The sequence below is a fragment of the Leuresthes tenuis genome, unplaced genomic scaffold, assembly GCF_036924035.1.
Source record: "Leuresthes tenuis unplaced genomic scaffold, fLeuTen1.0.hap1 SCAF_3, whole genome shotgun sequence".
Taxonomy (NCBI): Eukaryota; Metazoa; Chordata; class Actinopteri; order Atheriniformes; family Atherinopsidae; genus Leuresthes; species Leuresthes tenuis.
Genome location: NW_027325357.1, coordinates 38,039,867 through 38,052,742, shown reverse-complemented (window position 1 = coordinate 38,052,742; position 12,876 = coordinate 38,039,867).

Here is a 12,876-nt window from a genome sequence, read left to right as displayed (position 1 = left end):
ACAAAGAAAAACACAGAGAGACACAGCCGGACACAGAAAAACACAGACAGACACAGACAAACACAGACAGACACAGACAAACACAGACAGACACAGACAAACACAGACAGATACAGAAAAACAAAGACGGACACAGACAAACACAGAAAAGCACAGAGAGACACAGACAAACAGACAGACACAGACAGACACAGACAGACACAGACGGACACAGACAAACACAGACAGGCACAGAAAACACAGAGAGACACAGACAGACAAAGACGGACACAGACAAACACAGAGAGACACAGCCGGACACAAACAGACACAGACAAACACAGAGAGACACAGATAAACACAGACAAACAAAGACAGAGACAGACAGACAAAGACAAAAACAGACAAACACAGACAGACACAGAAAAACACAGACAAACACAGAGAAACACAGACGGACACAGATAAACAGAGACGGACACAGACAAACACAGACAGACAAGAACAAACACAGATAAACACAGAGGGACACAGAAAAAAACAGACAGACACAGACAAACACAGACGGACACAGACAAACACAGACAAACACAGACAGACAAAGACAAACACAGAGAGACACAGACGGACAAAGACAAACACAGAGAGACACAGATAGACAAAGAGAGACACAGACGGACACAGACAAACACAGACAAGCACAGACAGACATAGACAAAAAGACAGACACAGAAAAAAACACAGACAGACACAGACGGACACGGACAAACACACACAGACACAGAAAACACAGACAGACACAGTCAGACACAGACGGACAAAGACAAACACAGAGAGACACAGACGGACAAAGACAAACACAGAGAGACACAGCCGGACACAGACAAACACAGACAGACACAGATAGACAAAGAGAGACACAGACAAACACAGACAGACACAGAAAAACACAGACGGACACAGACAAACACAGACAAGCACAGACAGACACAGACAAACACAGACAGACACAGACGGACACAGACAGACACAGAAAGACACAGAGAGACACAGAAAACACAGACAAGCACAGACAGACACAGACAAACACAGACAGACACAGACGGACACAGACATACACAGACAGACAAAGACAAACACAGAGAGACACAGACGGACAAAGACAAATACAGAGAGACACAGCCGGACACAGACAAACAAAGACAGACACAGACCAACAGAGATGAACAAAGACAAACACAGACAGACAAAGACAAACACAGACAAATACAGACTAACACAGACAAACACAGACAGACACAGACAAACGCAGACAGACACAGACAAACACAGACAGACAAAGACAAACACAGAGAGACACAGACGGACAAAGACAAACACAGAGAGACACAGCCGGACACAGAAAAACACAGACAGACACAGACAAACACAGACAGACACAGACAAACACAGACAGACACAGACAAACACAGACAGACACAGACGGACACAGACAAACACAGACAGGCACAGAAAACACAGAGAGACACAGACAGACAAAGCGAACACAGACAAACACAGAGAGACACAGCCGGACACAAACAGACACAGACAGAAAAAGACAGACACACACAAACAAAGACAGACAAAGACAAACACACACAAACAAAGACAGACACAGACAAACACAGACAGACACAGCAAAACACAGATAAACACAGACAAACACAGAGAAACACAGACGGACACAGAGAAACACAGAGGGACACAGAAAAAAACAAACAGACACAGACAAACACAGACAAACACAGACAGACAAAGACAAACACAGAGAGACACAGACGGACAAAGACAAACACAGAGAGACACAGCCGGACACAGACAAACACAGACAGACACAGATAGACAAAGAGAGACACAGACAAACACAGACAGACACAGAAATACACAGACGGACACAGACAAACACAGACAAGCAAAGACAGACACAGACAAACACAGACAGACACAGACGGACACAGACAAACAAAGACAGACACAGACCAACAGAGATGAACACAGAAAAACACAGACAGACAAAGACAAACACAGACAGACACAGACAAACACAGACAGACAAAGACAAACACAGAGAGACACAGACAAACGCAGACGGACACAGACAAACACAGACAGACAAAGACAAACACAGAGAGACACAGACGGACAAAGAAAAAAACAGAGAGACACAGCCGGACACAGAAAAACACAGACAGACACAGACAAACACAGACAGACACAGACAAACACAGACAGACACAGACAAACACAGACAGATACAGAAAAACAAAGACGGACACAGACAAACACAGAAAAGCACAGAGAGACACAGACAAACAGACAGACACAGACAGACACAGACAGACACAGACAGACACAGACAAACACAGACAAACACAGACAGACAAAGACAAACACAGAGAGACACAGACGGACAAAGACAAACACAGAGAGACACAGCCGGACACAGACAAACACAGACAGACACAGATAGACAAAGAGAGACACAGACAAACACAGACAGACACAGAAATACACAGACGGACACAGACAAACACAGACAAGCACAGACAGACACAGACAAACACACACAGACACAGACGGACACAGACAAACAAAGACAGACACAGACCAACAGAGATGAACACAGAAAAACACAGACAGACAAAGACAAACACAGACAGACACAGACAAACACAGACAGACAAAGACAAACACAGAGAGACACAGACAAACGCAGACGGACACAGACAAACACAGACAGACAAAGACAAACACAGAGAGACACAGACGGACAAAGAAAAACACAGAGAGACACAGCCGGACACAGAAAAACACAGACAGACACAGACAAACACAGACAGACACAGACAAACACAGACAGACACAGACAAACACAGACAGATACAGAAAAACAAAGACGGACACAGACAAACACAGAAAAGCACAGAGAGACACAGACAAACAGACAGACACAGACAGACACAGACAGACACAGACAGACACAGACGGACACAGACAAACACAGACAGGCACAGAAAACACAGAGAGACACAGACAGACAAAGACGGACACAGACAAACACAGAGAGACACAGCCGGACACAAACAGACACAGACAAACACAGAGAGACACAGATAAACACAGACAAACAAAGACAGAGACAGACAGACAAAGACAAAAACAGACAAACACAGACAGACACAGAAAAACACAGACAAACACAGAGAAACACAGACGGACACAGATAAACAGAGACGGACACAGACAAACACAGACAGACAAGAACAAACACAGATAAACACAGAGGGACACAGAAAAAAACAGACAGACACAGACAAACACAGACGGACACAGACAAACACAGACAAACACAGACAGACAAAGACAAACACAGAGAGACACAGACGGACAAAGACAAACACAGAGAGACACAGATAGACAAAGAGAGACACAGACGGACACAGACAAACACAGACAAGCACAGACAGACATAGACAAAAAGACAGACACAGAAAAAAACACAGACAGACACAGACGGACACAGACAAACACACACAGACACAGAAAACACAGACAGACACAGTCAGACACAGACGGACAAAGACAAACACAGAGAGACACAGACGGACAAAGACAAACACAGAGAGACACAGATAGACAAAGAGAGACACAGACAAACACAGACAGACACAGAAAAACACAGACGGACACAGACAAACACAGACAAGCACAGACAGACACAGACAAACACAGACAGACACAGACGGACACAGACAGACACAGAAAGACACAGACAGACACAGAAAACACAGACAAGCACAGACAGACACAGACAAACACAGACAGACACAGACGGACACAGACATACACAGACAGACAAAGACAAACACAGAGAGACACAGACGGACAAAGACAAATACAGAGAGACACAGCCGGACACAGACAAACAAAGACAGACACAGACCAACAGAGATGAACAAAGACAAACACAGACAGACAAAGACAAACACAGACAAATACAGACTAACACAGACAAACACAGACAGACACAGACAAACGCAGACAGACACAGACAAACACAGACAGACAAAGACAAACACAGAGAGACACAGACGGACAAAGACAAACACAGAGAGACACAGCCGGACACAGAAAAACACAGACAGACACAGACAAACACAGACAGACACACACAAACACAGACAGACACAGACAAACACAGACAGACACAGACGGACACAGACGGACACAGACAAACACAGACAGGCACAGAAAACACAGAGAGACACAGACAGACAAAGCGAACACAGACAAACACAGAGAGACACAGCCGGACACAAACAGACACAGACAAACACAGAGAGACACAGATAAACACAGACAAACAAAGACAGAGACAGACAGACAAAGACAAAAACAGACAAACACAGACAGACACAGAAAAACACAGACAAACACAGAGAAACACAGACGGACACAGATAAACACAGACGGACACAGACAAACACAGACAGACAAGAACAAACACAGATAAAAACAGAGGGACACAGAAAAAAACAGACAGACACAGACAAACACAGACGGACACAGACAAACACAGACAGACAAAGACAAACACAGAGAGACACAGACGGACAAAGACAAACACAGAGAGACACAGCCGGACACAGACAAACACAGACAGACACAGATAGACAAAGAGAGACACAGACGGACACAGACAAACACAGACAAGCACAGACAGACACAGACAAAAAGACAGACACAGAAAAAAACACAGACAGACACAGACGGACAAAGACAAACACACACAGACACAGAAAACACAGCAGACACAGTCAGACACAGACGGACAAAGACAAACACAGACAAACAAAGACAGACACAGACAGACAAAGACAAACACAGAGAGACACAGATGGACAAAGACAAAGACAGAGAGACACAGCCGGACACAGACAGACAAAGACAGACACAGACCAACAGAGATGGACAAAGACAAACACAGACGGACACAGACAAACACACACAGACACAGACAAACACAGACAGACAAAGACAAACACAGAGAGACACAGACGGACAAAGACAAACACAGAGAGACACAGCCGGACACAGACAAACACACATAGACACACACAAACACAGACAGACACAGACAAACACAGACAGACACAGACAAACACAGACAGATACAGAAAAACACAGACAGACACAGACGGACAAAGACAAACACACACAGACACAGAAAACACAGCAGACACAGTCAGACACAGACGGACAAAGACAAACACAGACAAACAAAGACAAACACAGACAGACACAGACAAACACAGACGGACACAGACAAACACAGACAGACACAGAAAAACACAGACGGACAAAGACAAACACAGAAAAACACAGACAGACACAGAGAGACAAAGACAAACACAGAGAGGCACAGCCGGACACAGTAAAACACAGACAGACACAGACAGACACACACAGACACAGACGGACACAGAAAAACACAGGCGGACACAGACAAACAAAGACAAATACAGACAAACACAGACAGACACAGAAAAACACAGACAGACACAGACAGACACACACAAACACAGATAAACACAGATAAACACAGACAGACACAGACAGACACAGACAGAAAAAGACGGACACACACAAACAAAGACAGACAAAGACAAACACACACAAACAAAGACAGACACAGACAAACACAGACAGACACAGAAAAACACAGATAAACACAGACAAACACGGAGAAACACAGAGAAACACAGACGGACACAGACAAACACAGATAAACACAGACGGACACAGATAAACACAGACGGACACAGACAAACACAGACAGACAAGGACAAACACAGATAAACACAGAGGGACACAGAAAAAAACAGACAGACACAGACAAACACAGACAGACAAAGATAAACACAGAGAGACACAGACGGACAAAGACAAACACAGAGAGACACAGCCGGACAGAGACAAACACAGACAGACACAGAAAAACACAGACGGACACAGACAAACACAGACAAGCACAGACAGACACAGACAAACACAGACAGACACAGACAAACACAGACAGACACAGAAAACACAGACAGACACAGACAGACACAGACGGACACAGACAAACACAGACAAACAAAGACATACACAGACAGACAAAGACAAACACAGAGAGACACAGCCGGACACAGACAAACACAGACAGACACAGATAGACAAAGAGAGACACAGACAAACACAGACAGACACAGAAAAACACAGACGGACACAGACAAACACAGACAAGCACAGACAGACACAGACAAAAAGACAGACACAGAAAAAAACACAGACAGACACAGAAAAAAACACAGACGGACAAGGACAAACACAGACAGACACAGAAAACACAGACAGACACAGACAGACACAGACGGACACAGACAAACACAGACAAACAAAGACAGACACAGACAGACAAAGACAAACACAGAGAGAAACAGACGGACAAAGACAAACACAGAGAGACGCAGCCGGACACAGACAAACAAAGACAGACACAGACCAACAGAGATGGACAAAGACAAACACAGACAAACACAGACAGACAAAGACAAACACAGACAAAAACAGACTAACACAGACAAACACAGACAGACACAGACAAACGCAGACAGACACAGACAAACACAGACAGACAAAGACAAACACAGAGAGACACAGACGGACAAAGACAAACACAGAGAGACACAGCCGGACACAGACAAACACACACAGACACAGACAAACACAGACAGACACAGACAAACACAGACAGACACAGACAAGCACAGACAGACACAGACAAACAGACAGACACAGACAAACACAGACAGACACAGAAAACACAGAGAGACACAGACAGACACAGACAGACACAGACAGACACAGATGGACACAGACGGACACAGACAAACAAAGACAGACACAGACAGACAAAAACAAACACAGAGAGACACAGACGGACAAAGACAAACACAGAGAGACACAGCCGGACACAGACAGACACAGACAAACACAGACAAACACAGAGAGACACAGACAAACACAGACAAACACAGACAAACAAAGACAGACACAGACAGACAAAGACAAACACACAGAGACACAGACGGACAAAGACAAACACAGAGAGACACAGCCGGACACAGACAAACACAGACAGACACAGACAAACACAGACAGACACAGACAGACACAGACAAACACAGACAGACACAGACAAACACAGACAAACACAGACAGACACAGACAAACACAGACAAACACAGACAGACACAGACAAACACAGACAAACACAGACAGACACAGACAAACACAGACAGACACAGACAGACACAGACAAACACAGACAGACACAGATAAACACAGACAGACACAGACGGACACAGACAAACACAGACGGACAAAGACGGATACAGACAAACACAGAAAAACAGAGACGGACACAGACGGACACAGATAGACACAAAAAGACACAGACGGACAAAGACAAACACACACAAACACAGACGGACAAAGACGGATACAGACAGACACAGACAAACACAGAAAGAGACAGACAAACACAGAAAAACACAGACGGACACAGACAGACTCAGACAAACACAGACAGACACAGACGGACACAGACAAACACAAACACAGACAGACACAGACAAACACAGAAAAACACATACGGACACAGACGGATACAGACGGACACAGACAAACACAGATAGACACAGACGGACACAGACGGATACAGACAGACACAGACACACAGAAAAACACAGAATAACACAGACGGACACAGACAAACACAGACAGACACAGATAAACACAGACGGACAAAGACAAACACATACAAACACAGAAAAACACAGACGGACACATACAGACACAGATAAACACAGACGGACACAGACGGACACAGATAAACACAGACGGACACAGACAAACACAGACAGACACAGACAAACACAGACGGACACAGACAAACACAGACAGACACAGAAAAACACAGACGGACAAAGACAAACACAGAAAAACACAGACAGACACAGAGAGACACAGACAAACACAGACAGACACAGACAAACACAGACAAACACAGACAGACACAGACAAACACAGACAAACACAGACAGACACAGACAAACACAGACAAACACAGACAGACACAGACAAACACAGACAGACACAGACAGACACAGACAAACACAGACAGACACAGATAAACACAGACAGACACAGACGGACACAGACAAACACAGACGGACAAAGACGGATACAGACAGACACAGACAAACACAGAAAAACACAGACGGACACAGACAGACACAGATAGACACAAAAAGACACAGACGGACAAAGACAAACACACACAAACACAGACGGACAAAGACGGATACAGACAGACACAGACAAACACAGAAAGAGACAGACAAACACAGAAAAACACAGACGGACACAGACAGACACAGACAAACACAGACAAACACAGACGGACACAGACAAACACAAACACAGACAGACACAGACAAACACAGGAAAACACATACGGACACAGACGGATACAGACGGACACAGACAAACACAGATAGACACAGACGGACGCAGACGGATACAGACAGACACAGACACACAGAAAAACACAGATAAACACAGACGGACACAGACAAACACAGACAGACACAGATAAACACAGACGGACAAAGACAAACACAGACAAACACAGAAAAACACAGACGGACACATACAGACACAGATAAACACAGACGGACACAGACGGACACAGATAAACACAGACGGACACAGACAAACACAGACAGACACAGACAAACACAGACGGACACAGACAAACACAGATAAACACAGACAGACACAGACAAACATAGACGGACACAGACAGACAAACATAGACAAACACAGACGGACACAGACAGATACAGTAAATTCAGCCAGCCTGGGTCTCATTTTATTGGCTCCACCCTGTCCAATCTGTGTTAATTTAGCTCAAAACAGATCTGCTACAAGTGTGTGGTGTCTGTAGCTGTTTCTTTTTTAGAGCACCTATTTAATGATCATTTTTATTCTCTTTTATATCTGACCATTTTATCTGTTTGATTTATTTATCCATATTTCCTTATTTATTGTTTAAATTAACTGCACTGATCTCCAAATGGTGGATGTGTGAAATACAATTTAGTTTTTATGTGATGCATAAGAATGACAAATAAAATCTTTAGGTTTTAACCTATCTTTACCTGTCCGTCAATACATCCTCCTGTACATAGAATTATTCCGGCTCTCTCCATTCGCCTCGGTGCTCTGATTCGATGCAGAAGAGGTCAATGGGCAGGGATCTTTCAGGGTGCCTGTTGTTCACCCAAAACAAACTTATTTCTCCGCTGCCTGCGTGTATTTCCTTTATAGCGTGTTTCAGCAGCGAAGTCGGAACAAAAGCAAATTAAAACAAACAAACAAACAAAAAAGTAGCTTGTGGTGATTAAGGTGACGTTTGCGGAAGCTACAGCGATAGTAGCGTCCTTAGTAACCACCATAGCAGCATTCGAAACAAAAATTAATTTTACATGTTGATAACTAACAAACTAAAGTTTGCATACATTCCCTGAAGTAAGATTGTAAAAATAAAATGTAAATTTTTTGCTTTCAACAATGTATTATAATGTCGAAACTATTTTAAAATGTTTATTTTCCTTTGTGAATAAAAGGCACGTCAGCCCTGACTTCAGGCTTTGCGCAGGCGCACTGGTCACTCATGTTGGCGGATATTCGTAGGATTATGCACGAAAATCTGTGCATAGCTTTTTCATACCAACTGTGGGTGAGAGCAGCCTGAAACCAGTGAAGTTTTAACTCACTCTGATCACTCAAATATTTAATCATCTGCTTAAGAAAGTCTGAAACCTCTTTAATTTCCTCTTCACTACGGTGTACATTTTAGGACATCCTCAGGATCAGGCCATTCAGCGTCATACCTCAGACGAAAAGGTGTCACACTCGCACCAAAAGGCTTCATAAAAAAACTTTTCACAATGAACGGCCTCAGAAAAACAAATGTCAGACTCAACGGCTTCAGCTCAAACGTTGTCATTTAAAACGGCTTCAGCTCAAAAGTTCTCATTTAAAATGGCTTCAGCTCAAACGTTGTCATTTAAAACGGCTTCAGCTCAAAAGTTCTCATATAAAACGGCTTCAGCTCAAACGTCATTTAAAATGGCTTCAGCTCAAAAGTTCTCATATAAAATGGCTTCAGCTCAAACGTTGTCATTTAAAACGGCTTCAGCTCAAAAGTTCTCATATGAAACGGCTTCAAGCTCAAAAGTTCTCATATAAAACGGCTTCAGCTCAATAGTTCTCATATAAAACGGCTTCAGCTCAAAAGTTCTCATATAAAATGGCATCAGCTCTAACGTTGTCATTTAAAACGGCTTCAGCTCAAAAGTTCTCATATAAAACGGCTTCAGCTCAAACGTTGTCATTTAAAACAGCTTCAGCTCTCATATATTCTCATATATGAAGCCGTTTTAAATGACAACGTTTGAGCTGAAGCCGTTTTAAATGAGAACTTCTGTGCTGAAGCCGTTTTAAATGACAACGTTTGAGCTGAAGCCGTTGAGTCTGACATTTGTTTTTCTGAGGCCGTTCATTGTGAAAAGTTTTTTTATGAAGCCTTTTGGTGCGAGTGTGACACCTTTTCGTCTGAGGTATGACGCTGAATTGCCTGATCCTGAGGATGTCCTAAAATGTACACCGTATTACGAGGCCCATTAGCGGGTATGGACGTGTCCTTTTTATTTATTTATTTATTTATTTTGCTTAAATTGTGGTATATAAACTCTAAATAAATTACACATGAAACTGACTGTAGGACGATAATCTTGGTCTTCCACAAAACCGTAATGTGATTTTATATTTGAAGAGCCAAGAGTAGCGCGACTGTTTAATAAAACAGTGGCTCAGATTGGGTTTACGTACGCTGCACGTCATCAACAACATGCACTGTCGCTATGGTAACTACCACACACAGGTCGGACTTTGATGTTACCGCCGCCGTTACGACTCAGTCAGTCTCACCAGTCACTGGAAGAGAAGCACATCGAGCTAAACATGTAGGTGGAGAGCAGTTTAAGTGGTAGATGACTGTGAGAAAAAAGCACTGTAATGTGGAGAGATTTTTATTGCAGCCCAGCGTACTACTCGGATAGCAAGGAAACATGAATCAAAGTTTAATTTTGGTTAACTCCGTCAGTACCGGTCGTCAATCAATTTCCACCGGTTGAGTCAACATTCATTTTGTGATTGAAATGTCAGCGACGTCTTCGACTGAAAATTAAACGTTTATTCAGTGTTGATTTCTCAGTGTTGGATGCTGAACCTGTTCCTATATTTCTTCCGGAAGCCGAGCACAACGCAGCAACACGGCACAGAGCAGCTTGTGCGGGACCGGAAGTCGTGCCCAGAAACAAAATAAAACATCCGGTTAATTTTAAAAATAATAATAATAAATCATTTTCTGTGGTAACTTGCCCTTACTTCATGAGTCACCATAATGTCCTTCAAAAAGCCTCAGAATGCCCCATTTTTACCTCAAAATTCAAAAGCTCCGCCCCGACCTCAAGGTTTTTTAAGATTTCTGACACATCTGAAAACATGGTGTTGAAATGGAATATTGTTTTCATTTCTATCAGTTTAGTATTTGACTGTGTTTATATTCTTCACTAAAGGGAAAACAGGACAGGGAGGAAAAGGCTGAGCCAAACCAAGCTCATCTTTGGGCCAAGCAGCAAGAAGAGGAGCAGTGATAGAGGGAGAGCAGGTGCTATAAAAGGAAGAGACTATGCCAGACCTGTATACGTTTTAAAAGTCAGATGTATAATGCAGGATAACTGAAGTATTGTGTAAGATTATAATAGAAATGTATTCAAAAGCTGGTTTTCCTTAACAAGAGTGAACAGATTAGACTCTATCATCAACATGATAGTGTAATAGGGCTTGGGTATCTATTTTAAATACTGAAGGAAATATGAAGCATTTGTATATATTATCCCTCTGTCCCAGGACAGTTCATTCCTTTTTATTCCTAATCCATGACTTGATGAAATTCATTCTCCAGTTTTTCAATGTAACTCATTTGCAAATCAGTTAGGATGAGGCTGTTCTCTGATAACAAAGAAAACAAATAAGCCTAAAAGTCATTATGATGTTGTTTTTGCTCCTTAAGCCTCTGAAAATGACCAGATTTAAATAATGGAATTAAAATCATTTCCAGGGGAGCATGCCCCCGAACCTGACTAGAAGTTGGTGTTAAGGTTTTATCTACAAGCATGCCTCGTCTTTCGGTGCCAAGTTTCGGTGCTCAGAGGTTAATCACGTGATCAAGAACTGATCATGCTGCCCTCGATTGGCTGTATTAACGTTACACTTTGATGCAGGAACATGTGGTTAATAATTCAAAATGTCCACCACTGGACTCGGCTTTATCTAAGAGCACCGAGGATGGCGCGGTGTGTGGGATTTTAACAGGAAAATTAATGTTCAGTGAAATCCAGCAGTAATCTCAATGTTACTGCAGCTTAATACAGCAGAAAGCAGACATGTTGATGCTTCTGAAGAAAAACTGCTCAGTGAAAAGTATCCTCAGTATGTAGGATAGTGTTAGAACCCAACCTGTCACCTGTTTTGCACTGGAAATGATTTGTTGTTCATTTTTTCTGTAAAAAAACTGCTTGGATTGGAAAAATAAATGGACAACTTTATTAATCCCTTTGGGAGGTTCCCTCTGGGAAATTGAAATACTGAGCTGAAAAATAAAACTGAAGATTTGTG